Source organism: Podarcis vaucheri, assembly GCF_965113315.1.
Source record: "Podarcis vaucheri genome assembly, chromosome: 8".
Taxonomy (NCBI): domain Eukaryota; kingdom Metazoa; phylum Chordata; class Lepidosauria; order Squamata; family Lacertidae; genus Podarcis; species Podarcis vaucheri.
The window spans coordinates 87,311,136-87,335,238 of record NC_138766.1 but is presented as its reverse complement, the minus strand read 5'-3'; the positions used below and the strand labels follow the sequence as shown (position 1 = coordinate 87,335,238).

The window sequence follows — 24,103 nt, the reverse complement described above, 5'->3', positions numbered from 1 at the left end:
AGGCTCACTCCCTAGAAAAGGGCGTTTAGGGTTGCCTAGGATTTGAGACAATCCCCGATGTCCCTTCAGGCTCTTTCTTCTCTTAAGGTTTCCTTCCTCACCCGCAAGGTCCCTTCCTGCTTCCCCTCTGCATCGGTTCGCACACACCCTTCATTCCCGCTACAGACCCCTCCCAAAAACACCACCTCCTCACTTCCCTGGCCCCTTCGCCTTCCCATCCTTCCAAACTTAGCCTCACTCTGAGCAACAAGGGCGCAGCGCTCCGTCCCGGGTGCTGCTGCTGCTGCTACTGTGGAAATTCTGGAGTTTTAACAAATTAATTTGTTCCCGTCTTTCATTTCCCTCCCTCCCTCTCTCTCTTAACTCAGTATCCGTTTTTCAAGAGAGCGTCTTCAAGTCTCTGGAAAGTGGGATGGAGAGAGATTTTCCCCCTCTTCCCTTTTCATGTTAAAGTTCCCCCACAACACCCTGCTGGGTTTGGCTTGCCTTGAGTTTATTCCCCAAGCCTCCTTTAGGAGAGCAAGTTTCTGACCAGGCTGCAAGTGCATCATCTCTCGGTGCTGGAAGTAACTCAGTTCAACGGGGGCTGGAGGATCTCCGCTGCCTTTTCTCCTGCAGGTAAGAGGAACGATTGTAATTACAGAAGTGAAACCCTCTGGAACAACCAGAAGACAACTGTTAGCTGGTGCTATCTTTTGTCTTGGGACAAGGTGGTACTTCGTGGATGTGAATGTGTGTCTTGATGATAAAAATAGGAACCACAATTTTTTAGATACTAGAAGGAAGGGGTTTTTAAAAAAATGTCTAAGGATGTAATCCAAACCCAATTTACAGAGGAGTGTGCCCCGTTGAAATCAATATCCCATGAATTCTGAGTAGACATGAGTGGAACCCTAATCCCACTTACTCGGGAGTAAGTTCCATTGAATTAAATAGCACTAACTTCAGAGTAGATGTGGGTGTATACCTGCTAGTCTCTGCCTAGCCCTGCTTACTCAGGAGTAAGCACCATTGAATTCAATAGGACTAACTTCTGAGTAGATGTGGTAAAGGTAGCAGCCTAGGAGTGGAAACAGAAGGTAGCCAAGCTAATGTTAATCTGGAAAAGTCTAGTGACTTTTATTGAACCAATGAGGAGAAACATCCTAGTTTAATTTTTCCTCCAACAAAATTGTTTCTGGTATAAGAAAACACAGGAGATGTCTAAGGATAGTGTTTTTCAGTGGATGCTTTTTGCATAATACAGATTTCCCTCCCATCCAAACAACTGCTGCTAAGTCACTAACTGATATGTGACCCTTATAACCAATAGAATAAATACATACTGCTACATTAAGCTATAAATGGGTTGCAATCTTCGCCTTAGGTAATGCCACCACTTCAGCAAAGTTCCACAGTAAAGTAGGCAAAATATAGATTATTAAAGGTTCAAAAGTGGTTTTCACTTGCACTTATAACTAATTACAGTGGTACCTCGGGTTACAGATGCTTCAGGTTACAGACGCTTCAGGTTACAGACTCCACTAACCCAGAAATTGTACCTCTGGCTAAGAACTTTGCTTCAGGATGAGAACAGAAATCGTGTGGTGGCAGCGGGAGGCCCTATTAGCTAAAGTGGTACCTCAGGTTAAGAACAGTTTCAGGTTAAGGACGGACCTCCAGAATGAATTAAGTTCTTAACCCGAGGTACCACTGTATATGAAGCCTTCTTTGGTTTCAATGTGAATGTAAGAACAGTCTGCCAAATAGGAAAAACTCAGCTCTCTTTTAGAGACAGCAAATGTGGGTGCTGTTCCCACTGTCATTGGGGCAAGGGTAGCCAACATTGTGCCCTCTAGATATAGTGGACTAACTCCCATCATCCCTGACCATTGGTCTTGCTGATTGAGGCTGATAGGAATTGTAGTCTGGCAATATCTGGCAAGGGTCACATTGTTCTAGGGATATCTTGCAGTATAGAGTTGGTTCGAATCCCCGCGACGGGGTGAGTTCCCGTTGCTCAGTCGCAGCTCCTGCCAACCTAGCAGTTTGAAAGCACATCAAAGTGCAAGTAGATAAATAGGTACAGCTCCAGCGGGAAGGTAAACGATGTTTCCGTGCGCTGCTCTGTTTTCGCCAGAAGCGGCTTAGTCATGCTCACCACATGACCTGGAAAGACTGTCTGTGGACAAATGTTGGCTCCCTCGGCCAGTAAAGTGAGATGAGTGCCGCAACCCCAGAGTCGTTTGCAACTGGACTTAACTGTCAGGGGCCCTTTATCTTTACCTTTAGAGTTGCAAAACAGCTTGAGGCCATCAAATCAAATCCTTCTTAACCTTTCATGTCCAGAACAAGACAAGGTACCCAGTTGGGGTCTGACCAAGGCAGACTAGAGTGGGACTATGACTTCCCTTGATCTGGATACTATACTTCTGTTGATGCAGCCTAGGATAGTGTTAGCCTTTCTTCTTCTTCTTTTTTGCTGGCACATCACACTGTTGACTCATGTCAAGCTTGTGGTCCACCAAGACCCCTAGATCCTTGTCACATATACTGCTAGTAAGCCAGGCGTCCCCCATCCTTTTTTGTGCATCTGGTTCTTCCTGCATAAGTACAGAACCTATTGGGTTATGTCAACAATGGCAGTGGGCATGAGAAAAGGTTTCTGTTCTGCGTGATGATTGTCCATTGTCAGAGGTGGTATGCCTTTGTATACTAGTTGATGGGAATTGCAAGAGGAAAGAGCACTGTGTTGCACTCGGTTTCTGATTGCAGGATTCTGGTTGGCCTCTGCAAGAATAGAGAACATGGGTCTTTAGCCTTATCCCACAGAGCATCTCTGTATGTTCTGAAACTGGTAATTTTTGAACTATGTATGTGTATTTTTGTGTATGTGTGGGTTAATAATACTTTATAAGCAAATTCCTTTGTGACTCCTGTTGCTAGTACTGATAGTTTCAGGGCAAACATTTCTGTGCTGCATGTCAGAGCAACATTTGATGTGTGAAAGATGTAGATATTTTGAAGATAACTTGTGGCTTTATGCTGGGAACTCCTCCATAGCTATTTATTGTAGAATGTTTTGTAGGCAAGTTCCCCTGGAACTTGTTGTTTTTTTTTAAGTCTCATAGTCATATTTTGCCTTGAGGCATATGTTTTAATCACATTTTAAATCACTCTCAGATCTTCCCTCACATGCTTCCCTGCTAAGGAAAACATGCCTGAAAGTACCTTTTTTCAGGATGGGAAACCCCTTCTTCCATCTCAGAGCTGACAAAGTAAATCAACATTGTAATTTCCTGCCACTCTTGTTATCTGCAATATGTCCTCTATCACTTTTTTTAAGCCTCCAAACACAGTGCCCAGAAGGGTCTGTCAAAAGGTTCTGCTCAACATATCAGCCAAATTAGGTATTTGCCTTCGATCCTGACTCTGACTTTACAGCCTACCGTTGCCTTTTGTCTGTCTATTAAGATTGTATCCTACCTTTCCTTCAAAAAAACTGAGGGCAATATGCACAGGGACTATTCCACTTTTTTATTGACAACAGCTCTGTGGAGTAGGCTGACAGGAGTCTAGGGTAACTCGGTGATCATTGTGGCTAGTCAGACTCAGGTTTCTGAATCATAATCTCCCTGTTTCAGGGGGATAATCTTACCAAACCATCTCTCCCCGCATTGCCCACCAGATGCTAGCCCACCATAATGAGATTTATAGTTCAAAACCTCTGCAAACCACCAGGGTGGTTAAGGCTGTTCTGACCACTAGACTAGATTGGGTATCACTTTGGGTATGCTCAGGCATCTGAGAGGCAACTCTTAAAAGGCCTGTTCTTGTGATGCTACCTCTGCACCTCCCTCAGAGAGAGCGTAAGGAAAAGGACCTCAGAAAAGGCCAGCTTGTCTATGAGGTGGATCGAGGCATGTGGAAATGTTAAGGGTGGCAGGAGAGGATATGTTGTTTATTAATATCCTTTCTAACTTGCACTAGCAAGTTCCTTTACTTAGCAGAGTTTACATTCCCCTTTTTACATGCACAACAGATAGCTGGTTGCAGGCTTGTGTAAGCCTCTCACTATTACACAATTCAGTTTGTTTCAGACTGGATTGTACATTCATGGTAAGTTCCCTTGGATCCCTCTTAAAAGAATAAAGACACCACAATCTTCTTCAAAGTCAATAAAATAAGTTTACTTACATCAGGCAGAACACAGTGTGATCCCTGAAGGCAGACTTAGTTACAAATATGGACATGCGGATCTACCCCATATGGAGGAATGATCCCAGCTTCTGCTAGCTAGCAGAGCAGTCCTACCTAGAAGCTGATCAAATGTAGAAGAAAGTGAAAAAGAGATAGGTGTGCTGCGTGACTCATCCTTTTGTTACCTGGACAAGTTGGGTCACACCCACCTTCTATCACATGCAAAAGGAAGGATGCTCCAGCCAGGAGGAACAAGGAAGTTTCGACTGGCTGGACCAAACATCTCCTTGCATGTCTACTCTAGGAAAACAAGGAATGTTATATTTGACTGCTCCCAGTGGATTACATCCCACAAGGCAGTCACCTTGGGCAGTGGAATCCCAGGGACAGTGCCCTGCCTGGCCCACCCCTGCTGCCCAAAAAAGGAGAAGAAGCAGTTGCAGCTTTCGAGGATATCTCAGCGGCCTCACATGAGACATCACTGGAACCTAGAAGCCACCCCATTAATTAATTCTCGAGGATAGCTGCTCTCTCTCCCTCTCTTTCTCTCTCTGAGAACTTCAGATACAGCTCATTCCGCTCTCAAAGTGTGGGATGCTCCCAGAAGTGTATCAGAGGAAAGCTGACGCAGAAGAACTTGGATAATTTTCCATATAACTAAACAGACATGCAAAAAGTGACATTCTTGGCTTCATCTTCTTTGAGGTGAAGAAAATAAATTGTCACAGTAAACCGGGCTAATGGCAAAATTCTAGGATTTGTATCTCCATCTGGACAGCCCTTCATTCAGATGGAATGGGGACACTTGTTACAGTTGGCTCTCGTGTTTCATAACTTGCCTAATGCTTCGCTTAGTAATTTTCCTCCTGGGCCTGCTTTAATTACACGGTCCCCTGCAGTGTAATTCGGAGAGCTGTTTTTATGTCTTTTTCTGCAGACTCTTCCCAGTTTGTATGGGTAAGCACTTTTTGTGTCCAGTTCCTGAAATTAAAAACTGCATCATTTGGGCTTGAAATTCATTCCCCTCCAACCCGGGCAGGCTGCAATCTTAAACATGTCTACTCCCATTGAAGTCAATGGGGCTTGCTGCATATCAAGACCCCATGACCACCTTCTTCACTGAGGTGCAAATAACTAGACAACACACAGCATATTGGTTTTGGGGATCAAATAAGGCCACAACTTTATTGGTTACATATGTGAGGTTTGACTATAGGCATTCTGGTAAGCAACAGCACATGTCACTCCCACTTGTCTGCTGGGAGTGATTCTAAGGGTTAGCCTGGTGGTGGGGGGTGCCCTCTGCCCTATGTCAAATCAGGGAGTCCCCCAAGAGGTCCCCGTTGGAGGAGTGGTTTGGCCCTAGCCCCCGTCTGGGCATTGGACAGGAGTCACTCTTACTGGATCCTTTTAACCAAACACCCTAACCCATGTAGGGGCAGGCAGAGGCTACAACCTTCCCTCCAACCAAAGCTAGGCTTACCTAATGCCTAAAAGTTATGATGATTGCTATGAGGTAGGCGGAAACCCAAACGGTGGTGCCAATTAACCAAGTGGGAAAAAATCCTGCCCTGCCCCTGAAAAGTGGGTGACTGACATTGTCTACAAAAAGGTCGTACTATCCAGGAAGAAACCCTAATCTGAGGGACGGTGGGTTGGAGAACAGGTGCGGCAAGAGAGTGACCAAAAGGCCCCACAGGCCAGGCGTTTAAACTTCCTCTGGGCATGGTGCCAAGGACCGCAATTGGTTGTTTGGTCCTGCACCCAGGAGAATGCCCCCTAACTCCTGCTGCTATTGGTCCATTTGGCGGCAGGAAGACAGTCTGGCCTGTGATAGGCTGATTTACTAGGGAGGCCTGGGGTCCGCCTGCAAAGCCACCCACCTGATAAGGGGGCAAACAGTCTTCCCAGAGCAGGGTTGGCCTGTAAGCTTGTACACAGTTACAATGGAGGAAGGCCCATTTTTAATCACTCTTGTTATTGTGTTTGATTTTTCTCTAGCCCGCTTTCTGTTCTATTTTCATTTTTACTCACCTTGATGCCCCTTGGTTTTCTATTACCTTGTTTTTCGGTGGCAAGATTTTCATGTGATTTCTAAATGACTGGCTACAGAAGGCTTTCAGGCTTCCTTATTTTAAGATGAAATCACAGCCCATGTCCTATGAGCTGCCGAAAGGAGGAGGCCAGCAGCGGTGGGCACAGCGAGGCCATGGAGAAACAACAGGAGTCTCCATCGCAGCCACAGCTGCCACTCAGGACAAGCGCCAGCTCATCCTCTTCCATGAGCTCGGTGGCAGCAGCACAGGTAGAGGAAACAGGGACATTCCAGGATCACAACAGAAGCCGAGATGGCTTTCGTAATTCCAGGACTGTCCCCAGAAAACTGGGACACTTGAAGGGTATGGCCTCCCCCTCACTGCTATTTTGCAAGGTTAAACTTGGGTGGAGGTTATTCTGTGTGAAATCACTCTTTCACCTTGGTTTTTTGAGAAGCTTCTTGTAAAAGGCTCTGAAAGGCTTCTCCGCAAAAGCTCCATAACATGCATTCCAAAGAAGCCAAGGAGAACTCAACCACAACCAAGAAAGAGCCAGCCTGACTGCTATGTCATTCCAAGATCTGCTGTTTGGACTGTTTTTGTTCTGCTTGCTGGTCAACCCCCCTTCTTCAAGTATTACATCTTGGGGGAGACTGAATTTTGTCAATACTCAGCCTGGTGGTAGCAATAGCAGTGTGCGTGATTCCTCTTTATGGATCATTTTCATGGCTTTGCAAAGATGATGGTTGATTGTCGTTTTGGCCCAGAATTCTATTTCTGAAAGTGGGCAGCACCTGAAGCTCTTAAGCAAGTGTACATCCAGCACAACATAATGACAGAGTTTTGAACTTCCTGCTTTCCCCTCCCAGATTTGGGCAAACTTAGCAACTGCATTACAGACCACATAATCACAGAGACCAGGCCGCTTAATGGCAGATGTTAGAGAAAAGAACACTATACCAAAATAAACTTATGTGAACTGAATTATTTCTAGGTGAAATGAAATATCTGGGGGTAGCCTCCAAGTTCTGGAGAAAACTTTTCATAGCGTGAGCTATTATAGTTGTACCTCTACTTACGTATCCCTCTGGATACGTAAACTTCGGGTTGCGAACACAGCAAACCCGGAAGTGTATACAGACTTTTCAGATTGTGGACGGACCCCCGGAAAGAATTAAGTTTGTATCTGGAGGGTCTACTATACAGTCATACATCGGGTTACAGATGCTTTGGGTTGCACGATTTTGGGTTGTGCACTGCGCTGAACCCGGAAAATACTGGAATGGGTTACTTCCGAGTTTTGGCGCATGTGCATGCGCAGAAGCGCTAAATCATGCTTTGCGCATGCACAGAAGTGCTGACTCACAACCTGCATATGCGCAGATGCGGCACTGCGGGTTGCGGATGCTTGGGTTGCAAACGTGTTTCCTGCACTGATCACATTCACAACCGGAGTGTCCACAGTATTGACCAAATGGCCAGCAGATTTCATGTGTCCCATGAATGCCCTGTTTAAAATCTTTTGTAACACAGGATGGGCAAATCCATTGATGCTAATTGCTCTGTTTCTCATTTCCCCATTCTTGGTTTATCCAGCCTTAAGTTTAGTCCTCCACATTCTGTGACAGTTCATGAAGTGTTGGGTTGTTTGTTTGTTTAAGTCCTCACGAAAATCCATCAGAATTGTTTTGCATATTACACAGATTTTTGCAAGAACTTTCCCCAAATATAATCATAGAATCATAGAATTGTAGAGTTGGAAGGGACCCTAAGGGTCATCTAGTCCAACCCCCTGCAATGCAGGAATATGCAGCTGTCCCGTATAGGGATCAAACCTGCAACCTCAGTGTTATTAGCACCACACTCTAACTGAGCCATCCTGCATTGTGCATGTTATTGTTTCTAGTTTGTGAATATTTTTGCACACTTCCCATTAATATGCACATTTTATTTGCAAATACTACGGCTCAAGAACTGCATTGCAAAATTCAGAGAATTGCAAATTTCAAAGGAAAATTGTCTTTCAGTTCAAATATTGCTTTGAGATGTGTAAATTAGGGAGGTCTGCATTAAACTGCAAGTCAATCTGAATGTTTCCCTCTGTGTCCTTCACCCTCTTTTCTCACCCCTCCTATTCTCTTGCAGTGCAAGAGCTAAACTTGGGACAGTTCCAATGTAAGTTTGAATTTACACCTCTACATAGTTTTGGGGAAACCACATGCAGGTGTGAGGCAGGCTTGCGTAGGATGAAAACTGAGGACTGGTGGTTTGGGGCATGTGGTGGAAATGGCACAACATGTGTTTGAGGGGAAATGCATGGGTGTATACAAGATATATTTAAAACCCTGTTTTAAACAGGGTGTGGTTTATATTTTAATTACACACGGCCACACCACTCTTACTGAACATTTCCTGCATCCAAATTGGCCCTTCTGCAATTTCATACTGGATTGCACTGTGCTGAGCAACGTGGCTAAAACTGGCAGGATTTCATCTTTCCCTATTAGAAGAAATCATTACTGTACAGAGAGCAACCGTGAGGCAAATATAACAAAGAGTCTCTGAAAACCAACAAATTTATCTCGCTGTTTACGGTATTACTGTCTTCAGCCTTCTGTCTGAACTCAGTGTGAGAAGGGAGGTCTAAAAATTCTGGGAAAAGATCTCTCAAAGCACCTATTGTAGAGGTTTGAGAACGGATTGAGAGTTTTGGTTTCAAATCTGGTGCCTCCCCCCCCCAGGGTGGGTGGGGGGAAAGGAGGCAAGATTCCAGGCAGGAATTTTGGGCGTTGCCCCAGTAACCCGACTGCAGCACACGCCAGGAAGAAATGTGTCACCATCAGTTGAATGGGGACGTCAAGCGTATCCCCAGAAGCGGGTATAAATGCCTTTACAAAGATTGTTTGTAGAGATCCTTAAACAAAGCAGGGAGGGTTAAGTTGCTGTGGTGATCAGTGGAGTGTGGTGAGAGATCATTTGCTTACTTCAAAGAAGGACACTTTGCATTAGTTAATAAGTTAGCAGCTTTTCTCAACTGGAGAGCCCTCATTACTTTGTGACTGGAGGCTGTTGAGACAGTATGAGCAAAATGACAGCAGTGTTCAAAGTCTCCTGGTGGGTGGGATAGCATGAGAGGATACACAAATCCCCCCCCCCATTTTCTCTGATATCTCTGTTTTGCTCAAAAACTGACTTTGGTTGTTTTGGATCATTTACTTACATAGGAGAACAAGTCAGGTTTGCAAGGACAATGTTTTCAGTTATAGATGCAGTTCTATTGGAGTTGAATAAGTTATGCTAAGCTTCCAGGTTTGGCCTCGACAGCAGCTGTGTTAGGAGCGAATTGCCCTACTCCTGCCCTTTCTCACAAATGATACTGTCATGAGATTAAGAAAACAAACCTTAAGAATCCACTTACACAGTAGGCTTCCAGAGATACTTGACAATGATAAAATAATAAGTGGTGTTCAGCTGAAAATCTTGTTGGTGGAAAGAATAAAATAGAGAAAGGTGAATTCCTGGATGCCAAGTATTCTTGGGGCAAGGTTGGGGTTTGGGGCAAGTACTCTTTGGTGAAAGAACACCATCAGAGATTTAAAGTCATGAAATACGCAGCAAAGTAAAACCTGCTCCCTAATCCATGGATGCAGAGTTTACATGCTTGGAGATGTACATGAAGACAACTTCTATCCCCAAGATTTGTTTTTGTTGCATAATGGCAAATGGGGAGAATCAATTTCCTCTCTCGTGGGCTTGCTGTGAAGCTGTCAGACTTATGAATGGTAAAGCTCAGCCATTATATAAAAATTATCTCTGTTAATCTGTGAAGCTGCAGTAGCAAATTCTGCAGTAAACTCTGAACGTGGGGTGGTTTTGGTGCTCGGAAACTGGTGCTGTCCATCTTCAGTCTTCAGGCATGGGTAGGCAAACTAAAGCCCGGGGTCCGGATCCAGCCCAATCGCCTTCTAAATCTGGCCCACGGACGGTCCGGTAATCAGTGTCTTTACATGAGTAGAATGTGTCCTTTTATTTGAAATGTATGTCTGAGTTATTTGTGGGGCCTGCCTGGTGTTTTTACATGAGTAGAATGTGTGTTTTTATTTAAAATGCACCTCTGGGTTATTTGGGGGGCATAGGAATCCCCTTCAAAATGTAGTCCAGCCCCCCACAAAGTCTGAGGGACAGTGGATCAGCCCCCTGCTGAAAAAGTTTGCTGACCCCTGCTCTAAGGTGAGACAGACTCCAGAATTCCCTGGCTGGTGACAATGCCTTGTAATTTTCCTGCAAGGGAAGTATATCCTAAAAATCCACATTAAGCTTCTCCCCCCCCCCCCCGTTGTTTTAATTGACCCTTCTGTTCATCACAAACAGGAACTGTTTAACCATGCCCTGTGTTGCTGAGATATTTAAAGCCTATTAAAGTGATGCTGTTTCTTCCGAGCTTCGCTTTAAAAACCCTGAAAGCCCATTTCAGATTGCTTAGTTGTTTTAATGTGCCGCCTTCTGCATTGATAAATCAACAATTCAACATGATCCCAGTTAATGATGATATGTATGTGTTTGTGTGGAGCTAGAGCAACAGAGTCTGTTTATCACATTCTGTTTATCACATTCTATGGAATTGTAATTCTCCCAGGAAAAACTCTTCTGTAGATTTGGAATTGTTTTACTCAAGGGATGTCTCTTCCCATATCACTGAGACAACTGAAAAAAGCAAAAGAAAACTGACTTCAAGGAAGATTAGGAGGAATGTTTAATAATAATAATAATATGTTTATTTGTTTTTAAGTGTTTTAACTAGTTGTACAATTTTAATTGTGTGTTTCATTGTATTGGCCTGTGACTGTAATAAATCATTCAATCAGAAGTAAAAGAATGGACAAGAGGAGAGAAGGAGGGAAATAGAAAATGGAACCATATATCAAGATGGTTAGAATTCCTTCCAGTGAATGTCAGGACTATTGACCGGTCTTTGCGTCAACACCTGCCAGAGACAGGGGGTGGGGGCAAGACGTGGCCAAGAGCCTGTTCAGAGAATGAGTTGTGGTGACCCTCCTTTTGGCTCCTGTGCCAGAGGGGTCAGGCCTCTGCAAAGCTACCAGCATGACAGACTCTTCCATGAATGCTGTTTGTGTAGCAACAAGGGCCTTGAAATCTCAGTGTGGGCTCTTAGAAGAACTTTGTTTTCAGGGAGTCCTTTCCCTGTCTGTAACATGCTTTGCCACAGAAGCTTTCCTTCCTGCTTCCTTCATCTCATTCTCCCCTCTATCTCCTCTCTAAATTCCAGACTATGAGAGAAACCCAACCGTCTCCTGTTTAATCAAGTGAGGTAACCAGAGGAATTCATGGAGATAAAGATGGAAGGTTTTCTCTTCTTCTTCCCCAGATTGGTGCCCCATTCTAAAGTATTGTTTCCCCTCTCTTTCTCTTTGCTGCATTTTTAAAAGACTCTTTTGTCTGACTATTCCCCTTTAGAGCTTCTGAGAGCCACGGCACAAGAAAGAGTCCGACATACTTGCAATGTACAGGTTTATAGAACTCTGTAATTCCACAAAGCTATGAGTTGCCATTGTTATGAGGTATATGTTAATTTAACTGGAAACTTTTTTGGGGGTGGGGTGGGAGTTCTCTTCTTTTGTTTTTGCAGATGTTTTCTCTGATCAGGACCATCAAAATAGCTTCAGTTTTTGCTTTGCTTTAGGTGAGATTTGGCAGCAATGCTACCTCTCTCTGTGTCTCCATGATATTTATAGTTGCCAGGCTGGTGACATTTTGGGAGGCCTGGAAGTTTGAACAGTTATGGGAGCTCCTTTGGCGATGACCTTTAAAGCCCTAAATGGCCCCGGCCCAGTATACCTGAAGGAGCATCTCCACCCCCATCATTCTGCCCGGACACTGAGGTCCAGCTCCGAGGGCCTTCTGGCGATTCCCTCACTGTGAGACGTGAGGTTACAGGGAACCATGGAAAGAGGGCCTTCTTGGTAGTGGTGCCTGCCCTGTGGAACGCCCTCCCATCAGATGTCAAAGAAATAAACAACTATCCAACTTTTAGAAAACATCTGAAGGCAGCCCTGTTTAAGGGAAGTTTTTAATGTCTAATGTCCTTCATGATTGTGTTGCATTTTTTTCTATGACATTACTTTTTGTACTTAACTGACACCTTCTACATGATTTAAGATGCGATCCATTACCCATTTAGGCTGGAGTAAGCCCCATTGAACTTAGTGAGACTATCTGACTCTCCATCTGACTATCTGACAACTATCAGACTTTTAGAAGACATCTGAAGGCAGCCCTGCTTAGAGAAGTTTTTAATGTTTGATGTTTTCTTGTGTTTTTAATATTCTGTTGGGAGCCGCCCAGAGTGGCCAGATGGGTGGGGTATAAATAATAAATTGTTATTGTTGTTGTTGTCACTATTATTTTTTTATTATTATAGAAGCCAGGACTGGGTAATGATTGTTATCTTCCTCAGTGGGCTTGGTTGCAAAACCTTTACAACATCTATGCTACTAACTCTCAAACTTTGAGAAATATAGACAACAACAAAAAAGAACTCATTACCAAACTTAAAACCACGGAGAGACCTGGTCTGAACAGAGACATTGGATTCTTATCTCATTATACATGACTAAGCCATTTCTCACCTTCTCACCCCTTGCCTTTTCCTGTAAGACCTAGTGCAGTTGTTAAGAGTCATCAACAGGCTCATCTCAGCTATCTGCCAATCTCCCATTCCCACCACCCTTCTGAGTAATACCCCTCCCCACCTTCTCACTATATAGAAGGATCTGGCAACTTCTGTTTCAGTGTACAGTGGTGCCTCGCAAGACAAAATTAATTCGTTCCGCAAGTTTTTTCTTCTTGCGAGTTTTTCGTCTTGCGAAGCACGGTTTCCCATAGGAATGCATTGAAAATCAATTAATGCGTTCCTAGGGAAACCGCCTTCAGACCAGGTCCGGGGACAGTCTGTCCCCAGACCTTTTCTGAAGGCTGGCGGGGGAAGAAGGAGTTCCCCGCAGGGCTCTCCAAGCTGCGGATAGCAGCCTGCTGCCCCGCACGAGGGGCGCTCTTTAGCAGAGCTCCCCTCGCGCGTGGCAGACATTCACAGCTTGGGGAGCCCTGCAGGACTTCTCCGCAGGGCTCTGCAAGCTGCGCGGGGAAGTCCTGCAGAGCTCCCCAAGCTGCGAATGTCCGCCCCGCGCGAAGGGCGCTCTGTTCTGAATGTTGGCGGTGGGGAGGAAAAACCCTCCTCCCACCGCAAGCCCCGGGAAGGCTGCGCGCCTTCTCCTCCGTTCCCGGACCTTCCACCACAAGCCTTCAGGACAGGTCTGGGAACAGAGGAGAAGGTGCGCTGCGTTTCCCCGCTGTCCCAGGAGATTTCCCTATGGGCTTTCGTCTTGCGAAGCAAGCCCATAGGGAAATTCGTCTTGCGAAGCCTCTAAAAATCGGAAAACCCTTTCGTCTTGCGGTTTTTTCGTTTAGCGAGGCATTCGTCTTGCGGGGTACCACTGTATCTGAAGAAGTGTGCATGCACACGAAAGCTCATACCAAGAACTAACTTAGTTGGTCTTTAAGGTGCTACTGGAAGGAATTTTTTTTATTTTGACTATGGCAGACCAACACGGCTACCTATCTGTAACAAAAAAGAATCAATTTGAATTGTGTGACACAAATCGGGTATGCTAGACTCTTTAAAAAAAAGTGATGTGGGTCAAAGTTGCTTCTGGGACCCCTCCAGGGTTAGAATCATAGAATCATAGAGTTGGAAGAGACCACAAGGGCCATCGAGTCCAACCCCCTGCCAAGGGTTAGGGCCCCTGAAGCTTAAGCTTCTTTAGTTTTATAATAGGTTTGTCCCTGACAGTGCAGGGATAATTATCACCGCTACTAAGAGCTGCTGCAGCTGTATTATCCAAAGAGCTTGCTGAGCAGAGAAGCAGGTCACATGCGATAGAGTCAGATTAGTATATATCTGGTCTGTGTCAATCTCACACGTGTTCATTCATAAATCCATTCTGTCCTGATTCCATATTAATCTGCCTTTAGAAACAAAGCAAACACACCCACAACTGCATGTAGCACACAATTCAAGAGTTGTGACCCAATTTCATCAGGGTGTAACGCTCAACCTGTGTGACTCTCAGAGGCATTTGCTGGGCACTAGGTGAAGAGTGCTCATCCAGAATTTGCTGTCGTGGTAGAGCGTGTGACTACAGTTGATGGAGACGCAATTGTTCTTGTTATTGTTTGCAGTCTGGCAGCCGCTGAGCCACAAATGTAGCACCTAGGTCAGCGGCCAAGAAGCCAACGTTGCATCAAGTGATGATTTGAATGAAATATTTTTTATTTATTTTTAAATCTCCATGTCAGGCTTATTTTCACAAGTCCCCCACGTTCCCATCTTGCTTCTTGATCTTGACAAAAAGCAAGTATCCCCCCCCCATTTCTGCTAAAAATACAAACAGTTGTTGTATATCATAGTAGTAGTAGTAGTAGTAGTAGTAGTAGTAGTAGTAGTAGTATACACTCCAGGTTTCCTAAAGCAACCAGCACATAAGCACATAAATATGGCAATATGCTTAACTGTATAAATGTGCTTCATATTTATAAAATTATATGGTAGAAATATAGTATAGCACAAAGCTTGTGCGTTTTTATGCATTACACATGTAACACGTGCATTGTATGTATTATATTTGCACATATCACATGTAACTTTAATTAGTTTAAGACCATTTTTAATATGGAATTTTAAATTGTTGCAACATTCCCTGGGGCCTAATGATGAAGGGCATCTGATAGCTTGAAATACCGTATTTTCCGCTCTAAAACACGCACCCAACCATAACACGCATGTAGTTTTTAGAGGAGGAAAACAAGAAAAAAAATATTCTAAACAAAACGGTGGATGTATGATTTTTGTGGTTCATGCTGTGGCCATAGACATGTGATCTGACAGTGAGTTTGGAGTAGCCCAATGCAAAAATCCTGAGGATCCATGTGGATCCATACTGTGTAACCACGTTTTTGCACCACTGCGGCCCCAGGCAACAGTGGGTGCATGGTTTTTTTGGTGCAAGATGTAGCCATGGACATGCTATGTGATCTGATGGTGAATTTGGGGTGACCCAGTGCAAAAATCCTGAGGATCCATGTGGATCCGTGCTTTGTAACCACGTTTTAAGTGGGGAGAGAAGGAAAAGCACTCAAGGGACAAGGAGCACACGTGGGGTATGTGGAGAAGGATGCTGCTAATAATGCAGAAGAGGGGTTTAAGGGGAGAAGAAGCACGTGTGGGGTGAGTGGAGAAGGATGCTGCTAATAATGCAGAAGAGGGGTTTAAGGGGAGAAGGAACACGCCTGGGGTGTGTGGAGAAGGATGCGGCTAATGATGCAGAAGAGGGGTATAAGGGGAGAAGGAACACGCGTGGGGTGGGTGGAGAAGGATGCTGCTAATAATGCAGAAGAGGGGTATAAGGGGAGAAGGAACACGCGTGGGGTGGGTGGAGAAGGATGCTGCTAATAATGCAGAAGAGGGGTATAAGGGGAGAAGGAACACGCGTGGGGTGGGTGGAGAAGGATGCTGCTAATAATGCAGAAGAGGGGTATAAGGGGAGAAGGAACACGCCTGGGGTGGGTGGAGAAGGATGCGGCTAATGATGCAGAAGAGGGGGAGAAGGGGAGAAGGAACACGTGCGGGGTGTGTAGAGAAGGATGCTGCTAATAATTCAGAAGAGGGGTATAAGGGGAGAAGGAACACGTGTGGGGTGTGTAGAGAAGGATGCTGCTAATAATTCAGAAGAGGGGTATAAGGGGAGAAGGAACACGTGTGGGGTGAGTGGAGAAGGATGCTGCTAATAATGCAGAAGAGGGGTATAAGGGGAGAAGGCTCCTCTCCTCTCCCGCTTTGCTCCTTTAAAGCAAGCAGGCTCTGCTTTTCTCCCTCCTCCCCGCTCATCCCTAGCTTAGCGAGCTGAAAAACTTTGCTGCTATTTAGCGAGCTGAGTGGGGAGGAGAGAGGGACAGAGAGCCTGCTTGCTTTAAAGGAACCAACCGGACAGGAGCCGCTTACACTCATGTAAGCGGCTCTCTCCTGTCCCGCTTTGCTCCTTGAAAGCAAGCAGGCTCTCTTTCCCTCTCTCCTCCCCACTCAGCGGCTCTTCTCCTGCTTTGCTGTTTCAAAGCAAGCCATGGAGGAGGGAGGGAAGGGGAACCATGGATCCTCTGCTCACGACTGCAGCAGATCCCCCCCGCCACCCGTAGGCATTCCCTCCATAACACGCACAGACATTTTCCCTTACTTTGTAGGAGGAAAAAAGTGAGTGTTATGGTGCAAAAAATACGGTAATAATGTTAATGATAATTTTGTCTATCATTTCAAGCACACTTTATTTATTTAACACATGCATATCACACCTTTTTCCTCCAAAGAGCTCCAGGGGGTGTACATGGTTCTCTCTCATCCTCATTTAATTCCCACAACAGCCTTGTGAGGTAGCTTAGGCTGAGAGACGGTGACTGGCCCAAGGTCAAAATCTTCATGGCTGTGTGGGGAATTTGAACCCTGTTGTCCCAGGTCCCAGTGGGGCACTCTAACCACTACACTACACTGGCTTTTATACGAACCAAACCAAAAACCTTTGCTGATGCATAGGTAGCTCTGACCAGGGCCGGCTGAAGACATTTTGCTGCCTGAGGCAAAGGACAAGATGGCCAGATTTAGGTCTGATAAGGCCCTAAACTACTGAAGGTAACAGGGCCCTTTATATGTCCAGCTGTCATTTGTCAACAAATTGTCAATGCTTTTTGTGTTGAATATATGCTATATGGTTACATAAGGACCTAATAGGTATCTCAAGCCATCTGCCCATGTTGCCATGCAACCAGTACACGCAGAATGTAGGCACCCTATATAGAGAAATGAGCAAACCAGTGATATTTTAGGGAGCAGGCTAGCAGGCGAGGCCCATTACTTACATCATAGGAGCCAACACAACACAAAACACTGTTGCTGTATGTACAGCAGGTTTTATTTTATTTGCTTTTATCTTATATTTTGGAAATGTACATCCAGGTTTTTCCCCCTTTTATTTTTTTTGGGGGGCCCCCAAGAGAGTGGGGCCCTAAGCTACAGCTTGTTTAGTTTATACATAAATCTGGCACTGCCTGAGGCAGAGGACAAGATGGCGCCCTTCCCCAAAGCATATGCAGAGAGACGACTTGTCCCTACAGTATCTGCCGCCTGAGGCAACTGCTTCACTCTGCCTCTTCATAGGGCTGTCGCTGGTTGTGACATGAGGGAGCAGCAGTCCACTGTTGGAAAGCTTGTTCAGGTCAGAACTACCAAATTCGCTGTAGATAGTTGATAGATGATAGATGATAGATAGATAGATAGATAGATAGATAGATAGATAGATAGATAGATGATAGATAGATGATAGATAGATGATAGATAGATAGATAGATAGATAGAGATGATAGATGATAGATAGATAGATAGATAGATAGATGATAGATAGATAGATAGATAGATAGATAGATAGATGATAGATAGATATAGATAGATAGGTGATATAGATAGATAGAGAGATAGATGATAGATGATAGATGATAGATAGATAGATAGATAGATGATAGATAGATAGATAGATAGATAGATGATAGATGATAGATAGATAGATAGATAGATAGATGATAGATAGATAGATAATAGATAGATAGATGATAGATAGATAGATAGATATAGATAGATATATATACAGTGGTGCCCCGCAAGACGAAATTAATTCGTTCCGCAATTTTTGCCATCTAACGAATTTTTCTTCTTGCGAAGCACGGTTTAAACGGTTTAACAAAGTCGCAAGACGTTTTCGTCTTGCGAAGCAAGCCCATAGGGGAATTCGTCTTGCGAGGCAAATCGCGAATGAAAAAACCTTTTGTCTAGCGAGTTTTTTGTCTTGCGAGGCATTCGTCTTGCGGGGCACCACTGTAGATAGATGATAGATAGATAGATAGATAGATAGATAGATAGATAGATAGATAGATATTAGTGTATTGCACATAGGTTAGGTGCCTCAAAGCATCTCCTCATATTTTGCCCTATATAGGGGAATCAGGCAACTATCCCCCCCCCAACCAGATTTAGGCCTGTTGCTCCATCACTCTTCAATTCCTATAAAAAGGCATGACACACTGGCTCTTTCATTAACACAATCCTGTACTGCGCTAAAAAAGAAAAGGTTAGATTTCATCCATGGAGCCAGAATAACTTCCTTGCCGATATAAAAAGCATGAAGCAATTGGCGTGTGTGAAATCTGTTTCTTTTTAAAAGCCCCTCGCTTGGGAGTTTCAGGATCTACTGCGAGACGGGAACAAAGGGTGGGGAAGCCCCCTCCCCCCAAAGAATTTAGCTTGTTCTTTTGGAAGTTTTTTTTTTTTTTTTTTTTTTTGCATCCCTTAACATTCCTGAGATATGGTGCCCAAACTGGACAATATAAAGAAATCAGCTCAAAATTGCCTCTGAATTTCACTTAAACAAGAACTATGAGATTGCTTGCAATAGTAGTAGTAGTAGTAGTAGTAGTAGTAGTAGTAATTTTATTATTTACACCCCACCCACCTGGCTAAGTTTCCCCAGCCACTCTGGGTGGCTCTCAGCAGAACACTAAAAACATAATAAAACTTCAAACATTAAAAACTTCCCTAAACAGGGCTGCCTTCAGATGTCTTCTAAAAGTCTTGTAAAAGTCAGATACTTGTTTATTTCCTTGACATCTGATGGGAGAGTATTCCACAGGGCAGGCACCACTACCAAGAAGGCCCTCTTTCCATGGTTCCCTGCAACCTCACTTCTCACAGTGAGGGAAGAGCCAGAAGGCCCTTGGAGCTGGACCTCAATGTCCAGGCAGAATGATGGGCGTGGAGACGCTCCTTCGGGTATACTGAAGTTAGGAAAAATGTGTACTAGAGAGCCAGTGTGGTGTAGTGGTTAAGAGCGGTAGTCATGTAATCTGGGAAACCGGGTTCGCGTCTCCGCTCCTCCACCTGCAGCTGCTGGGTGACCTTGGGCCAGTCACACTTCTCTGAAGTCTCTCAGCCCCACTCACCTCACAGGGGGAGGAAGGGAAAGGAGAATGTTAGCCGCTTTGAGACTCCTGAAGGGGAGTGAAAGGCGGGATATCAAATCCAAACTCTTCTTCTTCTTCTACTAAAATCCTGGTGAATTTTCAAGAGGGTTTTTTATTCAAAATGTAAATGTGGCAAATATTGGAGAATTTCAGATTGAATTTGAGACTGGCGAAAATGAGAAATGGCGGGAAACTGATTTTGGCATCTTTCCCACCTAAATCAAAATATTACCTATCTACTTTGTCAATAAATACTGCATATAGTGAAAAGAACACCGGATAGCTCCCCGTATTAAATGGTTTGGAAGAACTTTTTTTTTTTAATGGACAGGTGAATGGTGATTCAGGTGTGAACATATTTGAACACTGGTAGTGGTTTGGGAACTGGTTTTGGATGCATGTTGAGGATATACTAGTGCTTTTCCAGCTCCCCAGCCAACTACTGGTGATCGCGGAGATGTTAATATATATGGAGAATGAAAAGGTTGAGCTATTTTCTTTCCCTGGGGACACAAAAGCTGGGCTGAGCGCACTCCAGGGCATTTAATGTTTAGCCTTTAGACTCCATGAGTCTGTCTGCTGCAGGCAAAAATACACCTCCAAAGTCTCAGCTGGTCCTTGCTCTGGAATTTCAGGGCTGCTACTCTGTCAGGGGAGCATTTATAGCTTCTCTGAAAGCCACCACATCTACGCAAGAGATCAATGTGTGTGAATTGCAACCTGAGCATAGCGCAGGGAGCAAGAGTTTGATATAGGTTTTCTTGAAGGGCCAGACTGTGGGATGTGATCCACAGGTAGCAATCAAGTACAACATTCCTTGTAATGCTGGGGTGGACATGCAAAGGAATGTTTGGTCCAGCCAGTCGAAACTTCCTGTTCCTCCTGGCAGCACTTGGAATGTCCCCCATATGGCGTAAATCCACATGTTGCTATTTGTAACTTTAAATCTTTAAGCCTGCCTTCAGGACAGACAATGTGTACTGTGTGAACGTGAGTCAACTTACTTTTTGTTGACTATGAATAGGATTGTGGTGTCTTTATTCTTTTAAGAGAGATTCAAGGGAATTTACCAGGAACATACAATTCAGTCTGAGGCAGATTGAATTGCATAATATTAAGAGGTTCTAATGAGCCTGCAACCAGTTTTCTGCTTTGTGTGAGAAGGGGAATGTAACTCTGCTACATAAGGAACTTGCTAGCATAAGTTAGGAAGGATAATCAATATATCCTCTTCTGCCATCCTGAACATTCCCACACGTACATCTCCTGCTCAATCTGCTGCTGGATTCACCTCTCTATGGCACATAGCTGTCAACTTTTCCCTTTTCTTGCGAGGAATCCTATTCAGAAGGGAATTTCCCTTAAAAAAAGGGAAATGTTGACAGCTATGCACCAAAACTACAGTGGTGCCCCGCAAGACAAATGCCTCGCAAGATGGAAAACCCGCTATACGAAAGGGTTTTCCATTTTTGAGCTGCTTCGCAAGACGAATTTCCCTATGGGCTTGCTTCGCAAGACGAAAACGTCTTGCAAGTGTTCTGATTTTTTTTCGCTCCCCCACCCCTTTTTCTAAGCCGCTAATAGCCTTTTAGCCGCTAAGCCGCTAAGCCATTAATAGCCGCTAATCCGCTAAACCGCTAATAGCGTTAAGCCGTTAAGCCGCTAATAGGGTTGCTTCGCAAGATGAAAAAACCGCTAGACGAAGAGACTCGCGGAATGGATTATTTTCGTCTTGCGAGGCACTACTGTATCTTGCTCCTTAGTCATACAACAGCTAGACTGGGAGTGGCCACTGAGACCATATAACACCAGTCCTGAAAGACCTATGTTGGATCTCAGTATGTTTCTGAGCACAATCCAAAGTGTTGGTGCTGACCTTCAAAGCCCTAAACGGCCTCAGCCCAGTATACCTAACGGAACGTCTCCACCTCCATTGCTCAGCCCACACACTGAGGTCCAGCTCTGAGGGCCTTCTGGTGATTCCCTTACTGCGAGAAGTGACGTTACAGGGAGCCAGGCAGAGGGCCTTCTCAGTAGTGGTGCCCGCCCTGTGAACACCCTCCCATCAGATGTCAAGGAAATAAAAATCTATCTGGCATGGGGCACCGGGGCGCCAAGTTAAGGAGGGCTCCAGGGAAGAGGCAGAGGCTGAACGCGGTTGTTATGTACTGAGTTGAATAGGATCCAAACTGCAGCAGTCTGATTGGTCCTAGAACAATAGGATCCAAAATGCAGCAGTCTGATTGGTCCTAGAACAATAGGATTCAGAATACAGCAGTCTGATTGGTCCTAGAACAATGCAGCAGTATGATTGGTTGGCAGGAACCACCCAATCCTGCTCCAGATAGAAGTGAATCCACAACCTGATTGGCTTACAGTAGAATTCCGGAATTAGCCAATCGTGTGCAGCCCATTGTGTAAATAATGTATATAAAGCAGATACTGTGAGGGGACATTCATTCATTCCTCCTCACCACTATGAGCTGAATAAAGAGCATGAAATCACTTTGTGACTCTGAGTATATTTCAGCAGTGTCTCCCATCATCAGCTCCCCACCCTTGCCACCTCCGCCGTTCCACACCGAAGCAGCGCCGCACCCAGAGCCTCCATCTGTGGTGGCCACCGCAGCACAAAGCTTCCAGCTGAGCTGGGAGGCGCCATGTCCAGCCTCTGCCTTTTTCCCTGCCGGAGGAGCCACCCTCCAGCTGCTGCCCGCCTCCAGCCCTGCCGGCAGTGCCGTCCTCCCTAAAAAACTCGGGGGGGGGGTGGCAGCGATGGAAACTTTGCACCACGGCGCTGGATATGCTTAAAATCTCTCTATCTCTCTCTCTCTTACTCTATCTGTTTTGTCCCCTCTCCCACTATTTTAATCAAGAGAATTCTCATTATTTTACTCCCAAGAGCATCAGAAGAAGCTTGACACTGCCCCATTTTACAAAGCCTTCTGAGTTTAAACTCTCATTCTGGTTTCCGTCAGACTTTTCCTGTATCCAGTAGAAGAGGAAATATCCTGTCAGCTATGATGGGTAGTAGATCTTCTCAGTGGCTTTGCTATAAAAACGAGCATGACATGGAAGCCAACCTTGTGATGTTTTTATTTGAGCCAGGATTAGGGTTTTCCAGAATATTAAACACCAGGAATTGTTCTCATGGATTATGGTGCTGCAACTCTGTTTCGGTGAGTTAGGCAGCTTGCAACTAGAAAAAGAGTTTCACATCTGATGAGGCTGTTCGGACACCTTGTGGAGAATTGCTGGACTACACCCAGTTAGAGTTCCTATCTGCTAACATCCATTTAGAATGCCACTATATCATGACTAAGGACTGGGAACAAAATTGACTCCATTTGCATTTAGAGGTGAACTTACCTAATTTTCACTTTCTGAAACAAAGCCATCTTTCTGAATTGACACTTCTTTGAATTTTGCATTTATCAAGTAATGTGTATGAAATGAATATGCTAGGGGAAATGTGCATAAAATGAATATATTAGGGGAGTCAGTGACCTTGATAATTTTGGTTTCCATTTTCTGAACCTTTCTAGACTCTACAATATCTTTTTAGATGTGAGGTGATCAGTGAATCTTTAATTCCACTGCCTCTTCTACCACCTCTGTTTTTCTCTGCTACACCCTGGGCCTTCTTCCTTTCTAGACTCTTTGATCATGGCTACACAGTGCATTCATTACAAGGTCTCTGGGCTCTGGTGTCTGGTTTATACACTGAGTAAAATGGGGTAACAGCTTCTAGAAGTACTGAAATGGGTTGCTCAAGTTCAGATGGGGAAATTACATTAAAACAAACAAACAGAAAACAGATTCCAATAGAAGAGGTAAAGGGCATGTGGAGAAGCAGTCAGCCACTTGTAGCTGGACTATGTGCAATCTAATTACATGCCCTACAACATCCTGGGAACAAAATTTGGGATGCTCCTTTTTACAGTTGTACTTTGGTTTTTGAGCAGCCTAGTTCTTGAACATTTTGGCTCCCGAACGATTAAAACCCATAAGTGACTGTTCCGCTTTTCGAACGTTCTTTTGGAAACCGAACATCCGACAGGGTCTTGCGGCTTCTTATTGGCTGCAGGAGCTTCCTGCAGGTAATCAGAAGTTGCGCTTTGGTTTTCGAACGCTTTGGAAGTCGAACAGACTTCCGGAATAAGAATAAGATCCACCATTTGACTCTTGATTCAAAACCTCAAAATGTATTTTATACAATTGACTTTTTATTTCTATCCTTTGTATATTGTATTGTTGTTTCATTGCTATGGCCGATGGCTGGTGCAAATAAAGATACATTCATTCATTCTGGAACAGATTCCGTTTGACTTCCAAGGTAAAACTGTATATCCTGAGCTTTCACACTTGCATGGGAGTGCGAGACCAAAAACACTCATTTTTTTTATTATCTTGGAAGACCAAAGAGTGAGAGGCTTTCATTCCGGCGCAACCCAGTTGACTCATTCCAGAATGATCATCTTTTGGCCTTGTGCACTGGTACAAGCTCTGGACAAAAAAACAGGACATTCTGGGATCCAGCCAGAAGCTTATTGGCTTCTGTAATTCCAGGACGTCCTGCTTAAAAATGGGGTGGTTGAGCGGTATGTAGTTGTCCACCATGTTCTGCTACACATGTAGGCCCAGCATGAGCCTTCAAGCCTGACTTTCATATGTCTCCGAGAATTCATATGTCACTGAGAATCAAAATTTGGACTTACTGTAGCTCCTGCTTGCATCTGGTAGGCCACTGAAAGAAC

At 44.5% G+C, this 24,103-nt stretch overlaps 1 protein-coding gene across 1 annotated transcript in view; it reads left to right on the top strand.

Moving 5' to 3' along the window:
* The first annotated feature begins 512 nt into the window (after positions 1–512).
* The window catches only part of COL22A1 (collagen type XXII alpha 1 chain), a 188,294-nt gene continuing 164,703 nt past the window's right edge, over positions 513–24,103 (top strand). The window contains exon 1 of the mRNA XM_082235454.1: positions 513–618. The gene's annotated coding sequence lies outside the window, so the exon portion shown is untranslated. The remainder of the gene's footprint in view (positions 619–24,103) is intronic.